Source organism: Ips typographus, linkage group LG11, assembly GCF_016097725.1.
Source record: "Ips typographus isolate SLU linkage group LG11, UJ_Ityp_2.0, whole genome shotgun sequence".
Classification (NCBI taxonomy): domain Eukaryota; kingdom Metazoa; phylum Arthropoda; class Insecta; order Coleoptera; family Curculionidae; genus Ips; species Ips typographus.
The window spans coordinates 296,415-311,325 of record NC_138432.1 but is presented as its reverse complement, the minus strand read 5'-3'; the positions used below and the strand labels follow the sequence as shown (position 1 = coordinate 311,325).

The 14,911-nt window shown below is 37.3% G+C and overlaps 1 long non-coding RNA gene across 1 annotated transcript; it reads right to left on the bottom strand.

The window, feature by feature from the left end:
• Positions 1-1,253: 1,253 nt before the first annotated feature.
• On the bottom strand, positions 1,254-2,086 carry LOC145736027 (uncharacterized). Its single transcript, XR_014179822.1, has 2 exons — positions 1,644-2,086; positions 1,254-1,508 (listed from the first exon to the last, which is right to left on the bottom strand). It is a non-coding gene; the product is annotated as an uncharacterized LOC145736027 (long non-coding RNA).
• Between the last annotated feature and the right edge of the window lie 12,825 nt (positions 2,087-14,911).

The window sequence follows — 14,911 nt, the reverse complement described above, 5'->3', positions numbered from 1 at the left end:
TGCAAGACCCCTGTCGTTTGTTATTATACAGGGTTTTTCAATGAAAAGTAGCCACCCTGTATATCTTCCATAATAATTTCTCTATTAAAAAATGCTAAAACACCATCCAGATAAATTAATTGGTCATTAGTTTGTCTTAAAGTTGATGCAAAAATTGATGTTTTTTATCATCGTAATGAGTAGTAGTTTTTTAGTAAGAGTTTTTCCTTTTTTTATTATGTGTTATTTAGTGCGTTAGTGTGTGCTTGTGCAGGGTGATTGATTGAATTTTGACCACCCCCTTAACTTCCATAATTTTGATTTTAGCAAAAAACGTTAAATACAAAACTAGTAGATATTTGGGTCTACTTTTACTCTTAGATAAACAGTTATTATACAGGCTGCCCCAAATTTGAGTAACTAAATTAACCCTTAATCACATAGTCGAGGAAACATTGTTAAAGTAACAGATGCTGCGGAAACAGTTGAATAATATCGATACAGAAATTTTACATCAATTCCTAAAATTTGACGTAGAATGCAAATATCGGATAAAAAGTTGGTCATTGTGTTTAAAAAAACATAAGTTTGGTTCGTTACTAAAATTTAGGACACCCTTTATAATAACTGTTTATCTAAGAATAAAGTGGACCTAAATATTTACTACTTTTGTATTTAACGTTTTTTTTATGAAATTTTGGTCACAGCTATTTGAAAGCACTATAGATCCAGTGGCGTAGTAATTTTTTCAATTAAAAAATCGCTAATAAAAATTCTCCATTTTCTATCAAGAAAAAGTATCGTAATATGACTTGAAAACTGAAATAAATATTTAAAATTTTCTCCAGTAATAGACATTTCATTCCTAATTATTTAAAAAAAAAATCATTGAAATCGGTTAATAACCTAAAATTTTATAGGGGTGTTTCCATTCTAAATGGGTCACACAGTATATATATAAACAATCTTTATTTCCGAGGAAAAAGGCTATCGACCGATGTATCTACATAAATATTTGTTAAAAAAAAAAAGATAATGTTTTACAAAGAAAAGGTTAAAATTAATAGTTAGTCCGTTTTTTCAGGTAAAATGTTCCAACAGAGTATATTGAGGAAAGGCGTAGCGAGATTTTCTATTTGGTCTTGTGAGGGAGATGTAAAAAAAATCTTCTCTTCTTATTGAGTTTGTATTAATCTTTGTAGCAATTATCATTAGTAATATGTACATGAAAATAAATAGTAATAATGTCAGTAATACTTGAAAATACAAAGTAATATTTTGGTAATATCTATTAAAACTGGTAATACTTCAGAAATACAGTAAGTTTTCAAACTATATAACAGGTAATACAGGGAACATGAAGGAATAACTTGTAATACTTGATGTTTAGAGTAAGTATTACCAAAAATAAGTAATAGGTGTACGTTTTTTGGAAGGTGGTTTACCCCCTGTCAATTTCTTCATAAAAGTTGTATTTTCTCATCCACATGGAAAATTAGTGAAGTATTCAGCATATACAGGATACAGATCTGTGAAATAGGCCCAATTTGTTAGTTGAACCACCCTTAAAAATGTCAGACTAGAAAAATTTGAAGAAATGTATACAAATGATGCATCAGCAGAGTTTATTTACGTTAGGTATGAAATTGCCATTGTAATCTTACCTGGGCTAGGAGGCGTTGTTTGCATTATCACCATTGAAAAATGTACATTTACTTGAATTTAGTGAATAATCTTCACCATTTATTGTATTATTGTAATAAAAATACAATTATGCTGCATGTTAATTTTTTTGACATAACAAAACAAAAACAAAACAGCAAAGTGACAAGTTGGCATTTGACATCACAACACATCCAAGATGGCCTATTAGCGGATCTTCTTGCCTCCATGCGATACGCCGGGTGACGTCACAGCGGATGCTCGGGTGCACAATATGCACTTAATACCCAAGGAATTATAGGCGTTGTCCGTGGTTTTGTATGACTATTTGATTCTCTCTCTACATTAAAGTAGTCGTCAATTTTCACAGACTTAGACATTACTTTCTTCGAAGATGGTATTTAAAGGAAGGGGTAAGTTCGACGAAACAACTGGTGTAACTTATATTTTTAGCCTACATACACGACTAATAGTGTTAGTTTGTAGTGAAATACTTATCAAAAATATTATACACTTTTATAAGTCAAAGTTTTGACAAACAAATAGGGCAGGTTGTTTGGTCTGTGCTAACGCCAGTGCGACATTTGACGTTGACGTATGTCATTTTTTTTGATGTTTGAAAATTTACCGCGATTTTGCAAGACGTTTTTTGTTGTTTACTAACCTAACATTTTTGGTAGAGAATTAAGTGTGCATATAGCACGTTGTACGTTTATATCATTAAGTTAAATCTGAATATATTACAACAGTTATTTCAAACAAATGCAGTCTATTGCTTTCATTGATGGTAGTGGTCAGTCAATCACTAATTGAGACCCCACGAAATCGCACATTGGTCCTTCGAAGTCGAATGCTGTTGTAAGGAGGTTGTAACCAACAATTGTTCACCTTTTGCTCTGGAAGGGCTTTCTATACAAGTTTGTTTGCCTATATAGACTTTCAAGACGACCAGCACCCAACGATTATTGCCTTTTGAAGGAGACAACAAGCTACAAACTACAAGCTTCAAGACAAGCAAGCATACTTTCCATTGCCTACGAGAGCTACCACTGTTTCCAGTACTGTGAGTAACATGCATGCAGCTATTTGAGTTAGTTACACTGGTTTATTTATCTATCAAGCTATCTGTTCACATTTTGACAAAATAAGTTTCCCATAAACCTTTAAGGTTTGGACTTCAGTATTAAATTCATTGCATTGTGTATTGTCATTTCAAATATACTTCTGTCAAGTTTTAGTAATTAGTATAAAGCATAACAATGACAGAAGATAGAGTCAAGTCAATTAGAGCCCGCAGAGGCATTATGAAGCGTCAGTTGACACGGTTTGAGCAGTTTCTTTCTGACAGTCAAAATGTCGATAAGCATATTGAAATAACATGTAGATTAGAAAAAGTTGAAGCCCTCTTTCCAGAATTTGATGAAATACAAACAGAGTTAGAATTAGTAGATGCCTCAGAAGGCCATGAAAGAGAGCTTTTTGAAGATATATATTTTGCATTAGTGTCCAAAGCTAAATCTATGTTGAATACTGATCTAAAGAGTTCCACACAATCGCTGCATCAATCAAACAATGCTTTGCCCATTTTTTCTACTTCACAAATGTCAACAGGGGCTTTAAAACTGCCCCCAATATCTCTACCTGAGTTTGATGGTTCTTATGAAAAATGGGTTACCTTTTTTGATACATTTAATGCCATGATTAATAACAATTCACAACTTTCCAATGTAGAGAAATCTTATTATCTTCAAGCATCCTTAAAAAAGGAAGCTGCTAGTGTCATAGAGTCCATAGAAATTTCTGATTCAAACTATCAATTAGCATGGAACTTACTAGTTGATAGATTTAAAAATAAAAAGTTGGTCATAAGAGGTCATTTAAAACAAATTTTTGAATTGCCAAATGTCACTAGGGATTCTTATTCTGCATTGAGAAATTTCACTGACAATTTTTTGAAGCATTTTAGATCTTTAGAGAACTTAAATGAACCTGTGGCTTTATGGAGTACAATTTTAATTTACCTTTTAGTGTCGAAGCTTGACATGGCCAGTAAGAGAGAGTGGGAAATTCAAACTAAAGATATAGTAAGTCCAACTATTGAGGAATTTAAAACTTTTTTATTTGATCGATGTCAACTATTAGAATCTGTACAACTCAAGGTCACTAAGGTGTATTCTAATTACGCAGGTAATAGGGAAGGGTGTATAATTTGTCAAGGAGATCATTTTATTTATGTTTGCAAGAAGTTTTTGAGTTTGCCTGTTTCGGCTCGTTTCAAAGAAATTAAAAGACTAAAGGCTTGCACAAATTGTCTAAGAAACGATCACTCTTCTCCTGAAGTTTGTAGAATGGGTTCTTGTAAAATTTATAACAAAAAACACAATTCTCTGTTGCATTTTCGGCCTAATTCTAAAACTTCAAATGAAGGTAATTTGATACATAATAAAAATAATGCTTCACATGATGCTGATAATCAAGATACTACCCAAACAGCTCTCCTTACTGAGTCTAAAATTCAACAAATGAATGTATATGATCATTTTAATATTTCTCAAGCTTCAGCAGCTTCTGATAATGATATCAATCAGCAAGCTTTACCATTAAAGTCAGTAACTACACACTGTAATAATGGATCATTTACTATTTTATCTACAGCATTAGTCTATATTGAAGACATTAATGGACATCTAGTTCTTTGCAGAGCTTTGTTAGACTCCGGTTCGCAAAGCAATTTTATAGTCAAAGACCTTAAATCAAAATTACAATTGAATTCAGAAAAAATTAATATACCAATTGTTGGGATTAATTCATCTGTATCAAATGTCAATAGTTTGGTTAAAACCAAAATTAAATCAACAGTTAATAATAATGAGTTTAAACTTCAATTCTTAGTGATTGAAAAAATTACTGATAACATTCCTCAAACTACATTTGATTGTTCATGCCTTGAGATTCCTGATAATGTAACTTTGGCAGACCCTAATTTTAATCAATCTGCTGAAATTCAAATTTTATTAGGTGCCAACATTTTTTATCATTTGTTGTTAAAATCACAAATTAACCTTGGTTACAAAAAACCTATTATACAGAATACCAAATTAGGATGGATTATTTCAGGACCTTTTGATAATAAGCTATCATTGTATTCTTCACAAAACTGTTGTCATTCACTCAATGACTTGGGTTTAGAAAGTTTAAATAAGGATTTGGAGTCATTTTGGTCAATAGAAGAAATTCCACATACTAAGCCCTATTCAAGAGAAGAAAATGAATGTGAAATTCATTTTCAAAACACACACAAAAGAGATAAAGGAGGTAATTTTATCGTAAGCTTACCTTTTAAAAATAATCATTTACAATTAGGGGATTCATTAAACACAGCTTTGAAACGTTTTCAATCTTTAGAGGCTAAATTAACTAAAAATCCTCTGTTGAAGGCTAAATATATTGATTTTATGAGGGAATATGAAAGTTTAGGTCATATGTGCCCTATTTCAAGTACAGCTGAAATAGATATCCCCAATTACTACTTACCACATCATTGTGTTATGAAACAATCCTCATTAAGGTAAAAATACCGCGTTGTTTTCGACGCAAGTTGTAAAACAACTTCTAATTTATCACTAAATGATGTTCTGAAAACAGGGCCATGCATTCAGAGTTCATTGATTTCAATTTTGTTAAACTTTAGAATTCATAATATAGTTTTTACTTCAGACATTGCAAAGATGTATCGTTGTGTACTTGTTGATGAACCCGATAAGGTTTATCAAAGGATACTTTGGAGGACTGAACCTTCTCAACCATTAATCCATTTTAAATTAAACACCGTTACTTATGGTACTTCTTCTGCGTCCTTTTTAGCAACCAGATGCTTAAAACAATTGGCTTTGGATAACTTAATTTTACATCCTGATTCAGCAAAGGCAATTAATAAAAATTTTTATATGGATGATTGGCTTCAGGGTTGTTCAGACATTCCATCAGCATTGTCACTCATTGAACAAGTATCAAAGGTTTTAGCTTCTGCTGGGTTTAATTTACGTCAGTGGACTTCTAACAATGCTCAAATAATGGATTATTTTCTTTCAAAGGAACAGTCTGTAAGCGATCAATATGTAATCAAAGATAGTCAAGATTCTAAAACCTTAGGAATTTTATGGAAGCCCAGAGACGATATATTTTGTTATTCTATTAAAATAGAAGAAATTTCAGTTTTGACAAAGAGGAAAATGTTATCCGTTATAAGTCAAATTTTTGATCCTTTAGGGTTGATCGGCCCTTTTATCATAAGAGCAAAAATCTTATTGCAAAGACTTTGGCTCTCTAAAGTTGGTTGGGACGATCCAATTCCTAACGAACTTTATTTAGCGTGGAATGAGTTTTACAAGAATTTACAATTTTTAAGTGACATGAAAATACCAAGACAGTTTTTAATTAAAAATTTTGTTAGGGTTGAAATTCATTGTTTTTGTGACGCTTCCATGGCAGCCTATGGAGGCTGTCTTTACTTACGTTCTACTGATATTGATAGCAATGTTTTAGTCAAACTAGTATGTGCTAAGTCAAGAGTAGCACCTTTAAAGACAGTAACACTACCTAGATTAGAGCTGTGTGGTGCTCTACTTGCGGCCAAGCTGTATAAGAGCGTCATTGACAGCATTGACATAAAAATAGACAGTACCACATTCTGGTCTGACTCGACTATTGTACTGGCTTGGATTGCTAATGAGCCAGCTAATCTAAAGCAGTTTGTATCAAATCGAGTGGTACAAATTCAAGATTTAACAAGGTCAGCTTCATGGAAACATGTTCCCACAGAGTCAAATCCCGCTGATCTAATTTCTAGAGGATGTAGTCCGATTGAGTCTGAAAGACTGTCAAATTGGTTAAATGGGCCTGAATGGCTCTCACAAAATCCAAGTAAATGGCCACAATCCAAATTTGACTTAAAGATGATTGAAATTCCAGAAATAAAGCTTAAAACTGTTACTTCTTTGATCAGTAAACATATAAATGAAACAAATCAATTCATATCACGTTTCTCAACCATGGGTAAACTTTTACATGTGACTGCATATATCTTAAGATTCAAACATAATACTCTAAATAGAAATCAAACAAGAATTTCTGGAGAATTGTCAAATTTTGAAATTGATAATGCTATAATATTAATTGTCAAACTTATTCAAGTAGAGTGTTTTCGATCTGAGATTAACATTTTAAATAAGGGAAATAACTTACCTAAAAACAGTAAATTACTTTCTCTTGACCCTTTCTTAGATGAAAATGGTTTAATTCGAGTAGGAGGTAGAATTGGAAATTCTGAATTAGCTTATCAAGTTAAGCATCCTTTTATAATACCTTCAAAACATCATTTCACTACACTATTAATTCGGGATACTCATTTGAAGGATCTTCATGCAGGACCTCAAACAGTTTTATCTAATATTCGTACACGGTTTTGGCCACTTAGTGGGCGACGTTGTGTGCGTGATGTACTGCGAAAGTGTGTGATTTGTTTTCGAGTAAAACCACGCGATATAGTTCAGAAAATGGGCAATTTGCCTAGATCAAGAGTCACTCCAAGTTTACCATTTATGATATGTGGAGTAGATTATGCAGGACCTTATACGATTAAAGATAGCAAGTTACGTAATAAAAAATTAATTAAGGCCTACATTTGTATTTTCATATGCTTTTCGACTAAGGCAGTCCACATTGAGGTGGTTAGTGACCTGTCAGCTGAAGGCTTCTTAAATGCATTCAAACGTTTTGTTTCTAGAAGAGGCTTATGCTCCGAAATTTACTCTGATAATGCTGGTAATTTTGTTTCGGCCAATAGACAGTTATCCGAAATTGCTGACTTTTCTAAAGATCCGTTGTTTAGAAGTTTTTTACTTGATAATCATATAGAATGGCATTTCATACCACCGCGTTCTCCTCACTTTGGGGGTTTATGGGAATCCGCGGTAAGGTTACTTAAACATCATCTAAAACGAATAATAACAGGCGTAAACTTAACTTTTGAGGAATTATATTCAATTACTTCTCAAATAGAAGCTATTGTTAACTCACGACCTCTTATGAGGCTTACTGAGGATAAGGATGACTTAGAAATGCTAACACTTGGTCATTTTCTGGCTGGTCGAGCTCTAAGAATTTTACCTGAAGTTACAGTCGATGAGTCGCGTTACACATTAGTGTCAAGATATAGGCACATGAAATTATTAATACAACACTTTTGGAAGGCTTGGTGCAGAGATTACCTACATTCGCTACAAGGAAGAACTAAATGGAGGCAAAACAGTACTCATAACGTCTCAGAAGGTGACGTGGTGATTTTAAAGGAAGAAAACCTACCTCCCATGGTATGGAAGATGGGCATCGTAAGACGAACCTTTCCAGGAGAAGATGGCATAGTACGGGTGGTTGAAGTGAGCACTAGTGAAGGTACCTTTAGAAGAGCCGTACGGAAGATTTGCGTGTTGCCGTTGCGAGGTGATGAAGGTGTAGACAATGAACTATAGTAGTATTGGTTGAAAGTGCGTCCTTTCAAGGGTGGCGGGATGTTTGGTCTGTGCTAACGTCAGTGCGACATTTGACGTTGACGTATGTCATTTTTGATGTTTTAAATTTACCGCGATTTTGCAAGACGTTTTGTTGTTAACTAACCTAAGATTGGAAGAGAATTAAGTGTGCATATAGCACGTTGTACGTTTATATCATTAAGTTACAAACCTGAATATATTACAGCAGTTATTTCAAACAAATGCCGTCTATTGGTTTCATTGATGGTAGTGGTCAGTCAATCACTAATTGAGACCCCACGAAATCGCACAGACATGATATTCGTTTTGAAGAGGTGGAGGTTCTGGATCGATCACAACGTTACTATCCTAGATTAACTAGCGAAGCCATTGAGATCTTTAAGCACGAGAACATCATCAATAGAAAGGAAGAGATCACCTTGTTAGATCCGGAGTGGAAACAAACCTTGCGCCAGACTTCTTGCGCGCCGATGCGTAGCCGTTATGCGCATTTGCAGCCTCCAACTGGTGTAGATGTCTTGCGCCAGACACCGTGCGTGCCGATGCAAGACCGTTGTGCGCATGTGCAACCCTCTACGGGTATAAATACGACCGACGCTCCAGCAGTCGAGCCAGTCATCGTCGAGAGGTACGGAAGAGCACTTCGACCGTTGTCATCGTCTTTGATAATGTCCGCCGCAGAAGTGGACGAAACGTCAGGAACAAATTCCATTGGACCACGGCTTATATGCCCGGATTAATAATAACTTTTGTATTTCAGTATCGCGGTTGTAACCTTCAAAATTTTTCAGTGACATCAATAGCTTAGATAGGGAGTTTAGATTGCTTAAAAATAGCACTTTAACTTTCAACGATGACAAGTTTTCCAAATCTGTCTTTATTTGTCAAAAATATTTTATCCTTGCCACATAGCAGCGCTACTGTCGAGCGTATATTTTCTGCCATGAACTTAAATAAAACAAAAACGTAATAGGCTTAATAATTAAACCAGTGGAGGATTTTTTCATTCTAAAAATGTCTTAAAAATTGAAGGTCAAAATTCTGTTCATTTTGATATAAGCAAAACCATATTAAGTAATAACAGCATGTACCCCAATTAACCTAGCTTATCTATTAATGAACGTCTTCTATAAAACACTTTTATGTGTATTTTTTAAACACATTTGTTTTGTATATTAATATACCTATATTAATACATGTTTTAAAATTTACATTGTAATAAATTATTATTTTATATATAATTTATAAATTTTTTTATATAGGAAAATCTACCCTGGAGGCTTGTCTAGTGATGACTTTGCCACTCTCTTCACAAAACCTCCAACAACTTCAATCTACGATTAAGCAAAAAAACTTAAAAATAAGAACTTTACAAAACCATGTAAGGTATCTAAAAAAACGGGTCAAAAGTTTAAAAGGTCTTTTGGATTATTTCCGAAAAAATTTGTCTATATCAGAAAATGCTGCTTCAATTATTAAGGTATTTTCCTATAATCAACCAACACTAGTTAAATTATAAAATATTATTGTTTTTTTTTACGCTTCACTTGATGGACCTGCTGCACATATTTTTGAGAGAATGTTAAAAAGTCTACCCAAAAATATGAACCTAAACTTAGAGCTTTTGATTTAAGCTTGGAATTTTTTCCCCTAGAGCATATGAGCTGGTGAATCAAATGGTGAACTCCCTCATTTAAGAACAATTTCCAAGTGGTATACATCAGTTGATGATAGTTCTGGGTTCACCCAAGAGGCATTAGTTACTTTGCAAAGCAAGTCGTCGAAAACTGGGGAAACCTTGTTACGTAATTTGGTCATGGACGAAATGGCAATACGAAGAGGATTGAATGGGATGGTTTGCGCTTCACGGAATTCATTGATGTTGGTGGTCATATTGACTCTGATGAGTTACCCCAGGCAAAGGAGGCAATTGTTTTTATGTTGGTATGCTTAAACTAGTGTTGGAAAGTCCCTGTAGGATAATTTCTAACAAGCGGACTCACAGCAAGCGACAAAGCAGAGTTAATAAAAAAGTGCTTGCAATATTTGCATCAATGACATTTGTCACTCTAAAATCGTTGATATTTGATGGTGCAGTTGCAAACATAAGTGCAGGTCAGCAACTTGGCTCAACTAAGTGAAACCAAGAATTTAAAAACTTTGTTTGAAAATCCTGTAACAAAAGAAAATGTTTATATTTTCTATGACATTTGTCACATGACAAAGCTAGTTAGAAATTTTTTTGGTGCCATGAAAGTATTAGAAAATCAAGAGCCTATAAAATGGGATTTTATTACACACTTGGCGAAACTTCAAAATGTTGAAGGACTTCATGCTGCTACCAAGCTGAGAAGTAGGTATTTTCAATGGTGCAGGAAGGTCATGAAAGTCAGACTAGCTGTTCAAACTATCAGTAGAAGTGTAGCAGATGCAATTACATTTTTACGAGAGGACATCCAACATCCAACCATTTTAGAATCAAGGGTAACCTCTGAATTTATATTAAAATTGTAACGAAGTTACTAAGTTTTACCGTTTTCTTAATTAAGTCGATCAACCGGAATCATCATTTTAATAACTTAAGTCCCAACAGTCGGATTTTCTCCGTTCTTGTCAGTTTAGGTTCGGGACGTCGGTTACTTTTCGTTAGGGTCATAGCGATGTGTCGCGGAAAACCGCTAATTGATGAGTGCGTGGTTAATAAGTTTTACGCGGCCGAATGTTCAGCGGCTATAGTACCGCAGTTAACCTGCAAAGGCGTCCTGCCGGCACCCAGTGTGTGGCAGTGCGCGCGGTTCCGGTCCCCCATACATGGTACGTAGGTGAGTGGGAGATTGCAGGAAATAAAACTAGCCTGCACGTGGCAAACGGCCTCTTCCACCTGCGGTCAGCGTCCGAACCAGTCAACCTGCTCCGACTCGAGATCCGACTAGCAGTAAGTACCATTCAACCACGTGTACCGGTACGGCATCTGTTCTGGGCCTATACCGCAATACCTGTCCGTTCCTTTTGGTTTTCCCCAGTATTTAGTACACCGTAGTTAGCCGTCGTGGACTCGTAACGACCCGGCGGATTTTCCCCAGTATTTAGAACACCGTAGTTAGCCGTCGTGGACTCGTAATGACCCGGCGGATTTTTCCCCAGTAATTAGTACACCGTAGCTAGCCGTCGTGAACTCGTAATGACCCGGCGGATTTTTCCCCAGTAGTTAGTACACCGTAGCTAGCCGTCGTGGACTCGTAATGACCCGGCGGATTTTTCCCCAGTAATTAGTACACCGTAGCTAGCCGTCGTGGACTCGTATTGACCCGACGGATTTCCCCAGTAATTAGTATACCCTAGCTAGCACCCGAATTTCTCCTGTTCTTGACCGCCAGGACAGCTGCCGTGGACACCGTTAACGCGTACACTTTTTATTTGACCGCTTTTATTGGTACGTTTAACTGCTTTGTCACCCGCTTCCCGACTTACACGCTTTAGGTTGAAATTGACCACTTAAACAAAGTTACACGCTCTCTCTCATATTTATACTTGCTTTTGTTTCTGTTAAGACTTAAGATACCGTTAGGGTACCGACTTTTGTTTTTCCGATTGGTTCTGTTCGTTAACCACCGTAGGTCCGTAGTCATATTTTTTTTGGTTAAGTGTGTCAGAGTGTTAATTTCTGTTTAGTTTATTTGGAAACACGACCCGGTGAGCTTGTAAATTTACTTTTGTCTTTCATTGGGCCTGTCAGCCTTGCAAAACCTTAGCCCCCGCTTTCCTTCTTCGACTGTCTTAAAAGTTACCCCGGTAGACGGAGCGTTTTCCTGGTTTACGCTCCGCGGTTATTTGAAACCAGGTGGCGCCCGAGGCAATTAAAATCAGACTAGTGTCAAAAGGGGTATTTAATTTGCATCCCCAACAAAAGAGCGTCACAAATTTGGCGCCCGAGCAGGGACTACGTTTTGAGTTTTGAGCTGACAGTGTTTCAAGTAACCGTTTTTTTTTTTTTTCTCTTCTCCCTTTTTAATATAAACGTGTAACTTTGTTGTGGTTAATAGCTTAGGATAACTGTACTAACCGAGCTTGATCCCCGCTTTGCAATCCACTAAAAAAATTTGTCTTTAACCAGTCCGGCTTTGTTTTTTTTTACCCGAGTTTAAATATACCGTGTAGCCTGGGTTGTCATGGATACCGATCAAAAAGATAGTTTACCGTTAACCGTCACCGCCGCCACCAGTGCAGCCGCCTTCTCAGGCGGCACCGAACCGATGGACTTCAAAATTGCGTACGTTTGCCAGCTCAGGAAAGACGCGTTGATAGTTGAACTATCCAAGATTGGATTAGACACCAGTGGCACCACAGAGGAATTAAGGAAGCGCTTAATTGCCTACTTAATGGGTGGGGAATCAACCCCGATAGTCAGAACTGCACCATTTACTTTTCCTGCAGTAAATACCGAACCGACCGCTACCACAGTAACGTTACCCCCGACTACCGTAGTAGTTAAAGTTACCGAGTCTCTTACGACGACCGCCCCCATTTTTACAACACCATCGACGTGGGGTACTACACGCCCAATCCCCAGTTGCAATACCGCCGTAACGTTCACTTCCGCTCACCCCACACGACCGATTCACGGTTCCCGAGCCCTCCCTTTATCGCTGACTTTACCGGTAACTTATCCCTGGGTGCCGCCCATGACCACGGCCAATGAGGCGTCAACAAAGCCACTTCCTTGTCTGCTGGAACCCACGCCGACCCTGCACCGGCAAACACCCATGTATTTTCGCGCTCAGGACTGGAAAGTCTATTTTAATGAACAGGACGACCCTGTTGCTTTCCTGGAGCAATTAGTGGAAATTTGCGCCGCCAACCAAATCCATCCAGACTTACTAGTGCCGCAATTACCTATGGTGTTGCGTGGTAATGCGCTACTGTGGTTCCGAAACAACCGGCATCGTTGGGCGACGTGGCAGCAATTTGAGGCTGATTTCCGTACTTTTTATTACCCTCTGGATTACTATGATGATCTTGAGGCGCAGATAAGCCGCAGATTGCAAAAACAAGGGGAATCTGTCAGTCTGTACTTTACAGACTTACAAACTATGATCCGCCGGCATGGGAGTATTACACCCGAACAGGAGCTACGTTGGTTGTACCGTAATATGACACCACAATTAAGACAGATGGTGCGGCCGACCGACTTTTACGACGTGTTAACTCTGTCACAGAAAGCCCGTGAGACCGAACGCCTCTTAGAGGAGGTGAGGCAGGCAGAGGCATGTAGTTACCGCCCTCAACCTGAGTTTACTAGAGTGAATAGTCATCAGGAACCGACCATAAAGTCACGACAAGTACCCGAGACACGGGTTACCGTACCAGGCCGCCCACGGCCAATTGAGGGGAGTCGACAGTCTCGCAACAACCAGTTCCTCAATACAACGCACAGCAGGTCACCTCAACACCCACCCCGTACTGAAAACCGTCAAGGTGCTCCCGTGGGCAATCCTGGAGGAATGTGTTGGAGATGTGGAGAGACCGGGCATTTCCGTACAGAATGTACGCGTCCGTCCCGTCTGTTCTGCTCCAGATGTGGGAAACCAGGTGTACAGTCTCGGCATTGTGATTGTGCACGGCCGGAAAACTAAAAGGGCGTTGTGATAATGCGAGGAAAGCACAACCGCCCGACGTAACCGCCTCGACCCACCCTGGTTTGACAGTTACCGCCTGTCAGCCGTCCCTTGTAAATACCGTTCCGCCGTTAAACCCCGTACCGACCGTTAAGGCGCGTTCTCATGAGTCAGGTTTAGTTGACCGATTATAGTTGATCAACAAAAATTGAATATAAGTTGAATCAGTTTTTGTTCACACATTTCAACAGAACATGTTTCAATTTTATTTTCAACTCAGTTGAAAAGCCGCGGTCGACACGATATCACTGTCGAGCTCGATATCCCTATATCAATACAGTTGAAAACGGCGTCGAAAGCAGTTGTATGTGAAATTGTAAATACAATAAGTATTTTAGTAAAAGAAGAATTAAAAACGATTTTATTAATTAAGTAATAGTCAGTCAGTAGACCATCAGTTTCCATTTCTTTGATAATTGAACCCAAAGCACTTTCTCTTGCATCTCTATTTTTATATTTATCTAGTCGATGGTTCCATAGACAATCATGCTTATGATAAAGTTCTAAGAATTTTAACATCACGCTTTCAGACCACTTGAGGCTCATTTTTAAGATTAAAAATATTTAATACGTTCAAAATAAAAAAAAAACACAACTGACAAAATAAGCCCAAAATGCACGTGTGACTGCCGGTTGAAAACAAACTGAAGGTTCAACTTGAATCAACTGTAGTGATAGGTTGTTCCTACGTGTCAAGACGGGTTTCAACTTGAAAGGAATTGGAAAACAACTCATTACTTGAACGATAAAGTTTGACTGGGTCAAACTTTTTTTGATCAACTAATTAGTTGTTCAATTTTATTGAAACAAAAGTTCTCACTACATATTTTATTCAATTTTTGTTGATCAACTATAATCGGTCAACTAAACTTGACTCATGAGAACGCGCCTTTACTCCAGTTAACTTTACCGTAACGCCTGTTCCTGTCACCTGTCATACCGTACCACCTGTTCCTGTCACCTGTCATACCGTACCACCTGTTCCTGTCACCTGTCGTACCGTACTGCCTGTTCCTGGCACCGGTCATACCGTACCACCTGTTC